This window comes from Triticum aestivum, chromosome 4B (genome assembly GCF_018294505.1).
Source record: "Triticum aestivum cultivar Chinese Spring chromosome 4B, IWGSC CS RefSeq v2.1, whole genome shotgun sequence".
NCBI classification, from domain to species: Eukaryota; Viridiplantae; Streptophyta; class Magnoliopsida; order Poales; family Poaceae; genus Triticum; species Triticum aestivum.
In genome coordinates this window covers 260,578,512-260,591,109 of record NC_057804.1, presented here as the reverse complement: position 1 = coordinate 260,591,109, position 12,598 = coordinate 260,578,512, and positions in this window count along the sequence as shown.

Below are 12,598 nucleotides of genomic sequence, written 5' to 3'. Positions count from 1 at the left end.
TCGTTCGGTTGTTGGATGCAGTAGATGTCGGTCTTATGGCTGAAGGCGACCCTGCCGCCCCTTCTCTTCTTGTCCCTAACCTCCACCCCTTGCTTGGTAGTAAAACATAGCACTATCGAGAACATCTTTGATGTGGGTGTAATCCTTTTTGTGAATGTTCTTCGACGAGTCCAACTAAAGAGCGTGGGAGAATCGGCGGTAGAGGATGATGAGGATGGCGCGCCCGCCGCTGCGCAAAATAAGTACACCTCAAATTAATAAGCCTCCATCGTGCAAATGAATTATTGAAATCGAAGGAAGGATAGCAGCGCGGATGACTTACAAGGGATGATAAGGCACGAGAATCGCCTCCTTGTCCTTATTGGCGAGCATGAAACTAACGATGTAATCCCTCGCGTATTCACACTGCTGCGCAGACTCCCAAGAAGCCCTCGTGCATGTAGTACGGGTCAGTGCCACATATATGACGTATCTTCTCAAACCGAATGATGTAGTTCATGTGCAAGGCATAAAGGTGGACAAACGTAAAATCTAGCTTCTTCACGTGAAAGATGTCGAATATGTAATCGAATTGGAGGAAGAACTTATCCGTGGGGAAGCTGTAGACGTACGACATTTTCCGTGGAACGTTAACCACGTAGAGTGGGTATCCTGGATCTTTCGAGGCGATGAGGCCTTTCTCTACCCGCAACACATCGTCATTAAGTCTCCTTAGATCGCCGAATCTGGCCCGTAGCGCTGTTGCAGGTAGGATTGGTTGACCGGGGATATGCCATTTATCCGCATCGGGGATATCTATATGGTCCTGAAGCCGAGGCTGCTGAGGCGGCTGGATCATAGAATCAGCCTTTTTTGCCTTTCCACGCTCTCTTCCTAGACTTCTTTACTATCGGAAGGTCATCCATAATATGTTGAGAAGGTAATTCATGCACTGACTCATGACGCTCAAACCCTGAGGAGGCGCAAGTATAGACATACTATTCAGCGCCATCGTCATCCTCATCCTCATCCATGGCGACGTCATCAGCGACTAATGGAGCCTCCTCCTTACCCCGTCTTCTATCACCCAACCCAACACCCGACGCTAATTGGGTAGGTGGGGTGTTGATGTTCATACCTTGCTGAGGCTGCATGCTCGTGGGTGTGCTCCCGGCCGCCTCCAGACGAAGCAGACTCTTTGGCCACAACAGGACCCACCCATTGCAACAATCACCAAGCTGTCGCGGGGTCTCGTCGTCATCCCCCACTAGTCTTAGAGGAGCCAAATTCTCGTGGCCCGGTTTGACACTGGCCACGGAAACCTTGAAGACGTTTGGGGGGATCAGCCGGCTATGGAACAATGTTTCCTTCGGCTCCATTATCGTCGCCTTCCCCACGTCCACCTTCTGTTCGCCGATGGTGTACAATATTGTGCACGGAGTTTCGTCGGCCTGCAAAGAAAAGTCTCCGATGTGAGACATCCGAAAGGCAACGAAAACGGGAGATTATACATTTATATTAAAGGGTACCGGTGTGACAGATACTGTGAGGGCGTCGAGCTCAGCCAAAGATGAGGCACCACCGAGCAGGTCCGGTGCGGGAGTCGGTGCGGGAGCAGGTGCGGGAGCCAGTGCGGGAGCCGGTGCGGGAGCAGGTGCGGGAGCCGGTGCTCCCAAGAAGTCAGCAAGGGGAAAGTCCTCTGCATTTTTTCTGGATTTTGCCTTGTCCAAGTGAAAACGCCCGTCACCAAGGAAGTAGACATATCTGCAACCACCTGTTTTGCGGCAGCTACCGCTGTTGCGACTGTCTGAGATGATTTCTTCTCAACCGCCATCTCAACCTTCTTGTCGATGTTTTCTTCAGTTAACCTCCATCTTTCCTTTCTCTCCTCCGTGGTCTCACGGTAGTACTTCTTCCACGTGGCGCCATCTCCGACACCGTGCACGCGTCCATACGATGGTCGAGTATCCACCGGTTGTCATTTCAATATGTTCAACGCCCGGTTGAATGGAGTGTCCCACTTAGGCCTCGCCAATGCCTCTGACGGCGAGTCGCTTTCGGTCGCAATCCGGTGCTGCTCTCTCTGCAAAAGGCACAAGGATCGTTTACAAATATGACTAACGTGTGCAGTCGAATTGATCAGAAACTAAAATTACCAGCAGTCTCATGAACTCCGTAATGACTAGCGTTGTCTCATAAACCTTCTTCACTGGGTCCCAAGGGTGCCGGGCCCTCAGGACGTCACGCTCCTGCGGGACGGTGAAATCCACCAAGGGGTCTGGGATGCCTAGACTCGCGGCTTCCGCGTCCTCCTTGGCCCATTTGGACCTCTTTCCGCCGTAACCACGACTTCCGAGGTGGTGGCTCCCAATGTTCCTCTTTTGAAGCCCCTTCATGTACTTAGACTTTTTTTGGCAGCTTTGGCCTCGCAAGCCTCCTTGAATATTTGAAACTGCTCTTCCGTGATTGTCGGATTATCCTTTACAATCTTGGAGTAGGGTTCCTTGTCGATGATCTTTGCTTTCACTCGATTTTTCCAGGTGGCTAACGCGTCGCTAAACTTGGTCATGGCGTGTTTGTTTATCTTCTTCATTGTCGGGTCCTCGTCTGGATCTTCATAATCCTTCTCATTCCGTCCCGGGAACAAGAATATCTGGTGAAACTTCTTTAGGAGGGAGCTCCTCATATTTTCTATCTTCTGAAGTTTCTCATCGTTGATGGTGGCGGTTGTCCGTACGATGCAGCCTATTTGATTGTCGTAGCACGCGCGCGCTTCCTCGGTCGCCTTTGGCTCAAAATTGCCGTCGTCCACCTCCGTGACCACCAGTCTAGTAGTCCTGAGTTTGTTAGGAACCCGTTGCTTCTTTGCTTTCGGTTCTACACTGGCTCCGCTCCCCGAGGCAGCACCGGTCTCAGCGCCGGTCTTGACGCCGGTCTGAACCTCAGCACCGGTCTCAGTCTCAGCACCGGTCTGCGTGTCGGTCTCAGACCCCGATGCCACCGGTGGGCCCAGCAACAACATCGGTTGATCATCGGTAAGGCTAAAAAATTCGTCTGCCGCCCGGTAGACGTCGTCGCAATCACCAGAACCCTGTCCTTCATTGCTGCTAGCCATGTTTCCTATGATTAAATCTAGTCAATTAATTCTAGACCTAATAAAATGAATAATGACATAAAAAAGGCCTATTGTTTTGCAGGAATGTTGACTCCTTCCTGGTGCGGCAAATCCCGGGCACTCGATTTGTCCTAGTTTTTAGCACAAGTCATGCCGAAATTCACAGAAAATTTCGGCATGACCTTTGCTAAAAAGTGGAAAAATCGAGAACCTGAAATTTGCCAGAACAGAAATGAATCAACATTCCGGCAAAACATAGGCCACTCAGCATCATTCCCTGGAAACAGTGTTCAAATATCCCTCTTCGACACCGCAACACATGTCCAAATATACACGAGCAACCACATGTCCAAATTTCACAAGCTAATTCAAAAACAATGTGTAGAAGAAAATTCATTTAACTACTAATAGAATAAAATTCAGTTAACTTTAGTGCTCTATAATGATGAAAGGAAAAAAATTCAGTTAACTACTAATTTCATTCATTTAGGTTATTCATTTAACATCACCTAATTAACCTACTGTACCACTACTACTAGCAACACTACTAACCTAATTAACCTAGCAAAACTCTAGTGCCCTAACTGAAAAACATCTAATTAACATGTACTAGTAGCACTATTGCCCTAACCTAATTAACATCTACTAGTATCACTATATACTATACAAGCAGCATCTACCCTAATTAAACCCTACTGCCCTAACTAACTTTTGTTTTAAACCAAATTTTTTGCTCTAAACTAAGTTTTGCTCTAACATCTACTACTTAACATCCTTTCCTCAAACTAATTTTTTTGCTATAAACAAACTGTTGCTCTACTAATTTTTTCTCTAAAATGCAGAGAGAGAGGAGTGGGGGGGAGGGGTGGGGGACTTACAGAGAGGGGAGAGATGGTGGCGGGGAGGTGCTCGGTGACGGAGGCAGGGGCGGAGAGGGCGGGCTCGGGCACGGGCAACGGCGGTCCTGGACGGGCTCGGGCGGCGGTGAGGTGGAGGGCGCCGACGGTGACGTCGAGGGCGGCCTCGGGCAGCAGCGGTGAGGCGGAGGGCGGCCTCGGGCGGCGGCGGTGAGGATGATGGCGGCCTCGTGGGGAGACGGTGAGGTTGCGGGCTTCCACGCTGGCAGGAGACGATGGCGAAGTGGGGCGACGACGAATTGGGGAGACGGCGGCGAGGGCGGGGGATTTGGGGAAGAAGTGTGTGGTGGCCGGGGGGCGGGGGGAAACCGCTGTTTGAGTGAAACGTAACGGTAGCGCGTTTCCGAAAATGCGCTATAGCTAAGTTAGCTATAGCGCGTTTCCTGAAACCTGCTACTGCTATTCCTTTTTCCCCTTTTTTCTTTTATTTTTCTTTACATTTTATTTTTTTCCTTTCTCCTTTTTCTATTTCTTTCATTTTCATTTACTTTTCTACTTGTTTTCACTTTATTTTATTTCCGTTAGCAGTAGCGCCTTACACGTAAGCGCGCTACAGCTAAGGAGAGTAGCAGTAGCGCTGGGCCAGTATACACGCTACTGCTAGGTTGGGCTAGCCATGTGCGCCCAGGTCAAACAAAGTAGCAGCACTTTTTGCTAGTACGCGCTACTGCTAAAGTCATAGCAGTAGTGCGGTTTATTTACACGCGCTGCTAGTAAGTAGCAGTAGCGTATGATTTTGTACAGCACTACTGGTAACATTCTGTGTACAAGGTTTTCCCTAATAGTGCAAGGCTTCATACTCAGTTGCATTGTTAGTACAAGGAAACATCAACCGGAGTACATAACAAAACTTATCACCTCGCGGGGAAGCCAGAATAACTCCAGCCCCCGAGCCTTCCAATTTCCTACACCCATCAAAATGAATTGTCCAATAGGTATTGTCCGGCTTTTCCTCAGGGATCTGCAATTCTGTCTAGTCATTGATAAAATCCACCACTACTTGAGATTTAATAGTTGTGCATGGCACATATTTTAAACCATGAGGCCCAAGCTCAATGGCCCATTTGGCGACTCGCCCTGTGGCCTCTCTGTTCTGGATAATATCCCCCAAAGGGGCAGAACTAACCACAGTGATGGGATGGCCCAAGAAGTATTGCTTAAGCTTCCGGCTGGCCATAAACACCCCATAGACAAGTTTCTGCCAATGCGGATATCGCTGCTTGGACTCAATCAGTTCTTCACTGATGTAGTAAACTGGCCGCTGAACCGGGTGCTCCTTGCCAGCCTCCTTGCGTTTCACCACAATAGCCACACTAATAGCACGTGTATTAGCAGCCACATATAGGAGCAAAGGTTGCTTATCAATGGGAGCAGCAAGAACCGGTGGCTCAGCCAACTGTCTCTTCAGATCTTCAAAGGCAGTATTGGCAGCGTCATTCCAAGTAAAGCTATCTGTCTTCTTCTTCATCTGATACAACAGCATAGCCTTCTCCCCTAACCGGCTTATGAACCAGCTTAAGGCGGCGGTACGACCCGCCAAACGCTGGACATCATTAATACACGCCGGCTTGGCCAAGGAGGTGATAGCTTTTATCTTCTCCGGGTTAGCTTCGATGCCTCTGTTAGAAACCAGAAAACCCAAAAGCTTGCCTGTAGGCACACAAAAAACACACTTGGCCGGGTTAAGCATCATCTTGTAGACCCGTAGATTATCAAATGTTTCCTTGAGATCATCGATCAAGGTCTCTTTCTCTCTGGACTTAACCACTATGTCATCCACATAGGCATGAACATTGCGTCCAATCTGATCATGGAGACAATTCTGTACGCATCGTTGGTAAGTCGCCTAGGCACTCTTGAGCCCGAAAGGCATTGAAACATAGCAGAAGGCTCCAAACGGAGTGATGAACGCCGTCTTCTCCTGGTCCTTAATAGCCATCTTGATCTGATGATAACCAGAGTAAGCATCCAAAAAGCTCAAACGCTCACAACCCACCATAGCATCGATGATCTGATCAATACGAGGGAGAGCAAAAGGATCAGCAGGACAGACCTTGTTTAAGTCCGTGTAATCCACACACATACGCCAAGTGTCGTTTTTCTTAAGAACAAGCACCGGGTTAGCCAGCCACTCTGGATGAAACACCTCAATGATAAACCCGGCCGCCAAGAGCCGGGCCACTTCCTCACCTATAGCTTTCCTTATCTCCTCATTAAACCGCCGAATAAATTACTTGAGTGTGTTCAGCGAGTTCTCTCGGTACACCCGGCATGTCAGATGGCTTCCATGCAAAAATGTCCCGATTCTCACGGATGAACTCGATGAGCGCGCCTTCCTATTTGGGATCCAAATTAGCACTGATACTGAACTGCTTGGATGAGTCGCCTGGGACAAAATCGACAAGCTTAGTTTCCTCCGCCGACTGAAATTTCATAACCGGCTCATGCTCGGTAGTTGGCTTCTTCAAAGATGTCATATCCGTCGGGTCAACATTGTCCTTGAAGAACATTAACTCTTTCGTTGCACAGGCCAACTTAGCATAAGCCGCGTCACCTTCTTCACATTCCAGAGCCACCTCGCGACTCCCATGCACCGTAATGGTTCCCTTGTAACCCGGCATTTTGAGCTGCAAGTACACATAACATGGCCATGCCATGAACTTGGCATAAGCCGGCCGCCCAAACAAAGCATGATATGGGCTCTTTATCTGAACCACTTCAAAAGTTAATTTCCTGGCTCTGGAATCGTATTCATCCCCAAATGCCACTTCCAACTCTATGTTGCTGACCGGATACGCCGACTTACCAGGTACAACTCCATGGAAAACAGTGTTGGACTTCTTAAGGCTCTTATCAGTCAGCCCCATGCAACGGAAGGTCTCATAATAAAGTATATTGATGCTGCTGCCTCCATCCATCAGCACCTTGGCGAACTTGTATCCACCCACTTGAGGGGCTACGACCAGAGCCAAGTGACCCGGATTGTCAACCCGGGGACGGTGATCCTCTCTACTCCATATGATAGGCTATTCAGACCACCTCAAATAACGATGGATTGCCGTCTCAACCGCGTTCACGGATCTCTTATGAAGCTTCTGGTCCCGTTTACACAAACTGGTGGTAAACACATGATATTACCCACTGTTTAGTTGCTTCGGATTGCTCTGGTATCCACCTTGCTGCTGCTGCTAACTGCCCTGACCAGCCTATTGGTTATATCCACCATGGTTTCCATGGGAATTTTGAAAATTGGGATTTGACCCGCCGCCGGGGCCATGAAAACCGCCACCACCTGAGCCGCCCGGGCCATTGTTACCATCAAACATGTTGGAATTCTTGAACGCCTTCATAATCGTGCAATCCTTCCACAAATGTGTAGCCGGTTTCTCCTTAGAGCCATGTCTCGGGCAAGGTTCATTCAACAACTGCTCAAGTGTGGGTCCTGACCCGCCGAATCGAGGAGGTGGCCTTCCCTTGCGCCGCTGGTTATGACCCTGCGCATTGGTGTTAGCCACAAAATCCAAACTACCATCATCCTTACGTTTGTTACCTCCTTGATTTGCGGGGTTGTGCCGAGAGCCCTTGCCGTTGTCGTTCCTCTTTCCCTTCCTTGCCTTCTCATCATCAGACTCGGGATCCTTGGTACTATCAGAATCGGCATACTTGACCAGAGCCGCCATCAGCGTGCCCATATAATTGCAATCACGTTTGAGCCGCCCCAGCTTTTGTTTCAAAGGTAAGAAACGACAATTCTTCTCCAACATTAAGACTGCAGAGCCAGCATCCATCTTATCAGATGAATGTATTATGGACTTAACCCGGCATACCCAATGGGTTGTTGACTCACCCTCTTCCTACTTACAATTCGTCAGATCCACGATCGACATGGGCTGTTTGCACGTGTCTTTGAAGTTCTGGATGAACCGGGACTTTAACTCCGCCCATGAGCTGATTGAATTAGGTGGCAGGCCTTTCAACCAGGTGCGGGCGGTTCCATCCAACATCATGGTGAAGTACTTAGCCATTGCTGCATCAGAAACCTCCAACAGCTCCATAGCCATCTCGTAGCTCTCAATCCATGCCCCGGGCTGTAAGTCGGCTGTGTAATCCGGCACCTTCCTTGTTCCTTTAAAATCTTTGGGCAACCACTCGTTACGTAGAGCCGGTACTAGACAAGGGACTCCTCCAGTCCGGGTGGCTATACCTGCCTCAATAGAAACCACCGGGTAAACCGGATATGGCTGATAAGTCGTCAACTGAGCCGCTTGTTCAGCCACCCATTCAGCCTCTTCCCGTAGTCTCTCTTTCTCTACCAAGTTAATGGCCTCATGACGTAGCGGGTTACCGCCACCTAGCTGGTCATGGCGTCTAACATTGCTTGATACGGCCGCTGAATCCACTTGCCTGCTGTAACTCGGGCTTCGGCTCGGACGAGGGGTCGAGTGGATCCTGTCCCAGTTGTATGAGTACCCCTCTTGTTGTACTAAACCCGTCTGAAGAAGCTCCCTGACCCGGCGGGTTTCAACCGCAGTCGGAGAGTCGCCATCGATTGGGAGAGCCGCCAATCGAGTTGCTGCTGCTATCATGTTTTCCAATGGGTTGGAGTAATGACCCGGAGGGGTTGGCACGTACTGAGGTGGCGCCATGTTTACACGGGGAGGTCCCATCACTGGAGACTGAAATGGTGCTCCGTCCCCGGGCGTCGCAACATGGTCTGGCCCTGTGCACGGAGGGAGCCATGGTCGGTTGCCTGTCTGCGGGATGAGCCACGGTGGGTTACTGGGCCCTGCTCCTGGCGTGTTAAAAAGGTTCCGAGGGCCATAAACCTAGGTAAGTCAAGACTGGGTCTTCTGATGCCTTCTCCTCATGACTTCATTAGCGGCGTTCTGGTCTTGCGTAAGCCGGAAAGAGTGCGCCTGAATATGTTGAGCCTGAACATCCAGAGCCGCCCGCTCTGCAGTTATCCTAACATCTTCTGCTGCCAGGTCCTCCTTAGCTTGCACCATATCCAACTTTAACTATGCCACCTCCGCATCATGACTGGCTTGATTCTTCGGGCTGACTACGACGGTTAACAGGGTGGTGAATTTGTCGGTGAGATCCATTAACACCTGGGCCGGTGAGCGCACAGGACCTCCTGCCCTGGCTGCCGCTGAACCAGAGGTTACCGCTGCTGCAGTTGCGGAGTCCTAGATGGGTTGGGTTCCAGCCATCTAGATCCCGACCCTACACGACGGCTCAAGACAATCCGGAATACTGCTGCCATCGGAATAGCCGCCGAGCCTGCCATCCTGCAGTTGGTATAATGAATCTGTCTCACCTGTGGACGACTCACCGTCAGAGTAGATGGCTGCCTCACCATCAGAGGCAGACCCTTCAGGGAGTCCTCCGTGGATGCATCCCACGAAGGCACGCTTCACAGCCGGCGGGGCCCGGGCGGGTCTCGCACGCTGAGCCGTCTCGACGAGGTCGGTGCAGATGTCCGGCTCAGGGCCCGGCTCGCCAATCTTGCCTATGAAGACGTGGATTCAGCCGAAGGGGGCCCGATACGCATACTCAATTGAGCTGGCCTCGGGGCCCTAGCCTGCATCGTCGATGTAGAGCTTGCCGCGACGACTCTTGGTCATTCGGACCACAGCGTATCCCTTGAGCCCTTCGAAGCTGCCCTTCAAGAACTCAAATCCACCGTGCGCTGGCCCAAAGTGGGCGCCATCTGTCGTGGAATTCTCACGTCAGATGTACTAGTGAAAGGACTTAGTCGTGGAGCCATCGCAACAAGGAAGCTTGAAGGGGTTAATCGGGACAAGAGACATGAGAGGTTTATACTAGTTCGGCCCCTTACGATGAAGGTAAAAGCCTACGTCTAGTTGTGATTGGGATTATATATGTCTCAATAACCAGGAAGAAGAATCGCTTGACCTAGCTCTCGAGTTGTTGTTTCGTACCCTAAACTGCCGCCGGGTCGTCCCATTATATACTGAGGTTGACGCCCAGTGGCTCTAGAGTCCCGGTCGGCTTATAGATTGTATCCGGGTCGGTCTCTTAATCTTTCTTGCCTTACAGTACAAGTTACATGATTAAGGCAGTTTAATACTACGGGCCTTATGTCATCTCTGGGCCATTGGGCCTTTACTAAGCCGCCGTCTTCAAGCTTGAGCTTCTGTCTTCAAGAATGCTTGTAAGTATAACCCGGCTCCTTTCGGCGGGTCATACTAGTAGTTATATCCCCAACAAAAACAAAACAAAAGATTTGACTTACAAAAAGCCGTAAACAAATACATAACACAGTCATGCATTTGTTGGAAGGATAAGTCTAGGTAACTACTTGAATTCCCACCAAAGAACTCCCGCAATTTTCTAGTTATGCAATCTGGTCCAACTGATACAAGGAGCAAAAATCAACACACAACTCCTCGCAGAATTCTACGCTCCAAACCAAGAAAACCTAGGAAACTCGTGTACCTCAGACCTTCGAAAAATAACAACTATACTAGTCATGGCGGTACTCCCAAACAGACTCGCTAGTACTGGGTGGCGTCATGGTTATCTCACCACTAAGAGTATAGAAGCCTTTTTATGTGGGTGTCCTCTGGTATTGCGGAACTAAAACGATAGCGCATGTGACAAGAACCCCTTGTATCTCAACTCCACGGAAGAAATCCAGCCAGACAGGAGGCACCAATACAGAATTCCGTCACACTAACATCGCAACGATTCCAACAGTACCTGATTGATCCTTGGAAAATTGGAATGAGAAGAGTAATGGAATCAACACACCTACGTCACAAATCATCACTAGAGCGACAAAGGGGATAAGGAGTAAAAATAATTCCTACTCTACGATATATGACTACACTCAAAGTAGTTTTTTGCTAGAGCCGACAACGGCAACAATTCGATCAGCCAAGGGGGATCCTGTGGTCGGTAAGGCTCTGATACCAACTTGTAATGCCCAAGATGCCATTCTATCATGATCACGTGATGACTTCATGATTAGGGCAGAATCTCATTTTGAGCGCATAGCAAGCTGGATATCATTACAACATACCATGTACTGAATAGATGAGAATAGCAGATAAAGGCCTACACTCGCCACAAGCTACAACATGAATACATGAATAAATCAATACATAGCAATCATCATACAAAAGTGTGGGATCCATATACAGATGAAATCAAATGAGAAACAAGAACGACATGCACCATGCTAATCCCAGGTTCCCGACCAGGAACCCATCCTATGACGGACGAAGAGGAAGAAGCAAAAGAAGAACTTCAAAACTAAGCATTCATCACTCTCACGTCAAAGCATCGCTTTACCAGAACCTGCACCTATTGTTGTAGTAAACTATGAGCCACGAGGACTCGGCAATCCCATTACCATGGGTATCAAAACTAGCAAAGCCTAATTGGTATGGAATGGTTAAGTGGTGAGGTTGCATCAAGCACTAAGCATTTGTATGGTGGCTAACTTACGAGTACAAGAGTAACAAGAGTGAACTACGCATAACGGTCGCAACTAGCAGTGATCAAGAAGTGAAGCTACACTTCTTACGAGTCAAACATAACCCCACCGTGTTCTCTTCTCAAACTCCCACGAAAAGAAACGGTCACGGTTACACACGCGGTTGGTGTATTTTATTTGAAGTTTAGTGTCAAGTTCTCCACAATGGGGTATTATAAATTTCCAAGTGACCACATAACCGTGGGCACGGCTTCTGAAAAGATTTAACCCTCCAAGGGTGCTCCAAGTGGCCCATTATAAATTACCATGTGTATCCGGTGGAACATCCTCACACCATGATAACACGATGCTAACGATAAGGAATCCCGATGGACAAGCCACTCAAGCAAAGGTAAAACTAAACCAGCAAGACATCCCGGTGTACCAACAATCCCGAGGAGCCACGCGTATCTCGTTCTTAGGGCACACCGGATGGGCCAGACTTCAGATCGGCTGAGACCCTGGTTGCCCAGGGAGGGCCGGACATCGCCCAGTTTAGACCAACACTCATGAGGAGCACTGGCCGGGGTTGTTGATTAATTATCCCCGGGTGCTCGCCAGTCCCTATGCAAATTTTAAGTAGTTATTAGGAAAATGGTAAAACAAAAGTTGGGCCTTGCTGGAGGAGTTTTAAACTAAGCGAATGGTCAGGGGGTCCCCATAATACCTACACATGTTAGGAGCACTCATCAAGGAACATAACACTCGTATGACAGAAACTAGGCGGCGTGAGTGGAACCAAACACCACGCAAAATGCCGAGCATTCCACCCATTACCAAGTATATAGGTGCATTAATTAAATAAGAGATATTGTGATATCCCATGGTATCAATGTCCCAACATGAAACAACCTGGAACTGCACCTGCAAGTAGCAACACTATAAGAGGGGCTGAGCAAAGCGGTAACATAGCCAAAGAATGGTTTGCTAAGATGGAGGAGGTTAGAGGGTTATCATGGAATTTTGGGAGGCTGACAAACAAGTGGTAGGTAGCGAGACATAGCGATAGCATCGAGAAACTAGCAAAGCAAATATTGTAGTGATATCCAAGGTAATGGTCATCTTTCCTGAAATCCCGGTAGG